Raw genomic sequence first — 3,521 nt, forward strand, 5'->3', positions numbered from 1 at the left:
TGCGCTTCACGATGGCTCATCTCATCACCCAAGCAGGCCATATGGAACCATATTATTTTTATTTCATACAATACTAGTCGCCTGTTAGCATTCTTTTTTCTTCTGACAGTCATACAACATCTAATAGGCTACTAGTTGTGGCCAGATATTCATTCAGATCTGAGTCGAGTGTACTAATATTGCAATGACACAAAGCCGGCACCAAAATCACTTCCGCGATCACCGTCACTCATCCGGCCACTGAACACGCTTAACGTTGCTTGACATTGTGACAAGACACAAGACAATAATACAATGTACCGCTACGCCAATAATAAGCCACACAACATGATGATGTAAAGACTTGTGATCTATTAATAAGTTTAAATTTGGTTGATCTTTTGGTCAATAATTAGGACAGAGGATTGACCAATATAACTTTCTCCATGTTATCTCCACCACTCTATCAACTCGCCTTTACGTAAATATATATTATATACATTAGATACTATAGTCAGTTTCCTCACAAACCCCCTTCCCTCGCGCGTGTGTGTTTTGTGTGCAGTGCAAAATTCTGACTGACTGACGGCAGGCCGACTGACTGCAGACGACATACCGCGCAAGCTTGGCAAGCACTGACACTGACGACTACGACTGACATAATGATCAGCGTGTCAGCCTCTCATGCAAAGATTGAGAACCGTTGCTAGAAAGTTTGTGACCTTTCCTCTAATTATAATATTATAGAATGTTTAAAGTATCAAGTTATTAACACGCGAAACGTTTCAACCGCCTTGAAAAGAAAAAAAATCCCCTAGGAGTTGATATTTAAATGTTTTCTCGTGGAGTGAGCGAGTGAGGGCTTGTGAAGTGTAAGTGCCAAGTGTGTTACGCTCTTTGTGTTCCCTTTGTTATAATATTTCATCACCGAAGCGTGCGTCATTCCAGCTTTGACCGTATTTTGACCGAGTTATGTTGGTGTAATAATATTATGTCGAGTCATGTCTTCAAACACGGATATGAAATAATAACTGCTTCAAGAGTGACCTTATTATTGATCCAGAAATGATAAAAAATTGAGCGTAAGTCTATCGGCGATCAGATACACACTCCACTCTTGCTACAAGTTATTAATGTGTGTAGCAGAGTATCAAAGTGTTAATCTTGTCACAGCTTCGATGCTGAGCACAGCTTAGCTCAGGCGATTTTTGGAATTTTCAATTTTCCTTCGGAGTAAAGGCATGTGAATTTGAAATAATGTGAAAGGTTTAAGTTTCAGGAATATAATCAAAAGAAACCGGAGGATCTCGGTGTGTAGCGAAACACCAGTCCTCGAACAACCCCAGATCACGTCAAAGAGAAAGATTAAAGGTTAGTAGTAGAATGATGATCTTTTCACTTTTTGAATCTTGAATCCAATTGAGGAAGATAAAAAGAACAGAAGAAATATTTTGAATCCTAGCCAAGTGTGTGCGGCTATGGGGAGGCCTTCCGAAAGCTCCTACATTCCCAGTATTCTTGTTCTAGTAGGGGGTTTGGGTAAAAAAAGTTTCCCCCCTCTCAAACCCCCTACTAGAGTAGGAACTTTCGGAAGGCCTCCCCGGCTCTGTTATCTTGTGGTTTGGTACTCGCTTTATGAAAGAAAAGTCCTAAGTCCTGGGTTCGAGTCCCTCTCGGAACGGCGCATAGTTGAGTCCTTGGAAAAGGCTCTTTACTCACCTATTCTCACCGTACTCGTACTCAGATGTAAAATGAGTACCTGGCCGTTAACAGCTTTGTAATATCCCCTAACAGGCATAATGTCACGTCCTACATGTTAAATGTTGCCATGCTGTTGGCAAGGGACCCCCTGTAAAGCTCTTTGAGTAGGTTTATCGGATATTGCGCTATATGAAATATCATGATTTTTTTTGTTTAATAATTTTGTCGTTATTTTAGTAGTAGTAGTAGTAGTAGTAGTAGTAGTAGTGGTAGCAGTAGTAGTAAGTAGTAGTAGCAGTAGTAGTAGTAGCAGTAGTAGTAGTAGTAGTAGTAGTAGTATTAGTAGTAGTGATAGTAATTGTCAAAAGATAAGGTTATTAGGCTAGCTGGACATTCATATAAATATTCATTAATCTTTATGGCCCAATAAACGGTCCTTATGCCCTACGAGTCTTTTTTCTTTATCCCTGTTATTTATTACGACCATTGATATTAATGATCAGTAGTTTTTTAAATATGTATTTAATCCTTAACTAGTTCGACGTAAGCTGTATGATGTGTGTGTGTGGGAGTGGGGGGGGGGGGGGGGGGGGGGGGGGGGGGCGTGTAATAGGGAACAAAGGTGTGATGTCTAAAAACTGGCACCAATCTCATAGGAAGTGTAAAACCACTCTTCCTGAGAGGATACATACTATGGTTTCAGAGTGATGGCATCTGATTTTCTTGTTCATAAGTATAATATGATGGTCGCCAATAAAGATCATCCATCATCCCTCTTTTACGGTCTGTATTATTAAGAATTTGCCCATAGATAAGATCGAAGTTGACGCCACACATGTCTTTGTTATTGTTTAATTTTTGTCATCCGCGTTTATGAATAATCCTCACTTAAATGTATTAACCAGACTATAAACGTTTAAGGTTACACATAGTTTTGTGTGTTGGTTCGTTATACTTCCGGATGGCAATGTTGTGAGCGTCTAAGCCAAGCGCATACTATCTAAACTACCTACATCCTGCTACTAAAATAGTTATGCCATCTTTTGTTCAATATTTAACATATTCATTATTATGTAACCGAAAGACTGGTTATAAACACACTTTCAAGGAGTTTGGAACTGGGAGAGTAGACGATGTAACGTCAGGACTCGTTAAAAATATTGTCGTTCCTTCAGAGTCGCTTTTAGGTCCATGGTACGTGAGTTTTTCGTGGTTTCTATATTATGAAACGAAAAGTAACAATTCGATAGGACGCTAGTTTAACGCAAAGTACTTTCCACCAGATCTAATAGACCTGGCTACCCAAACACGGCTGGGTGGACAGCGGGGTAAGAAAAATATCACAAGACTTCAATTTTAAAAACGTGATTTTGTTGGGGTTTTTTGGGTTTTTTTTTTTTTGGGGGGGGGGGGCGGTTGTGGGTTTTTTTTAGTTTTGTGTGTGTGTGTATGTGTGTTTGTGTTTTTTGTTGTTGTTGTTTTGTTTTGTTTTTTTTCCTTTGTCATTACACGCTGAATACTTAACGTATAGAATTATACATGATCCCCGTCCTGTTACAAACAAAATGGCGGATCTCCAATGTAAACAAAGTGGCAAATTACGACCAAAAAAAAAAAACAAAAACAAAAACAGAAACGAAAAAAAACAACCTTGGAGGAGGGGGTGCTAGGTGCTCTTCCCTCCCCCTTCCCTCTAACTTGTTAAGATTGAAATGTGATTTTTATCATCTGTTCCCAACGTTATATTCCTATGTTCGACATCCAAAGAACTGTATTAAAAATCACTGTTAGTTATAGCTCTGTATATGTTTGTCGTTGTTCTGCTAGATATTGGCCTACTT

The 3,521-nt window shown here is 39.2% G+C and overlaps 1 protein-coding gene across 1 annotated transcript in view; it reads left to right on the top strand.

Annotated features, from left to right (window-relative positions):
• The first annotated feature begins 607 nt into the window (after positions 1–607).
• LOC144962675 (kelch-like ECH-associated protein 1) overlaps positions 608–3,521 on the top strand; it is a 29,248-nt gene continuing 26,334 nt past the window's right edge. Inside the window, exon 1 of the mRNA XM_078895807.1 lies at positions 608–1,350. The gene's annotated coding sequence lies outside the window, so the exon portion shown is untranslated. The remainder of the gene's footprint in view (positions 1,351–3,521) is intronic.

Source organism: Berghia stephanieae, chromosome 1, assembly GCF_034508935.2.
Source record: "Berghia stephanieae isolate SIO BIC M18660-M18661 chromosome 1, UCSD_Bste_1.3, whole genome shotgun sequence".
NCBI classification, from domain to species: domain Eukaryota; kingdom Metazoa; phylum Mollusca; class Gastropoda; order Nudibranchia; family Aeolidiidae; genus Berghia; species Berghia stephanieae.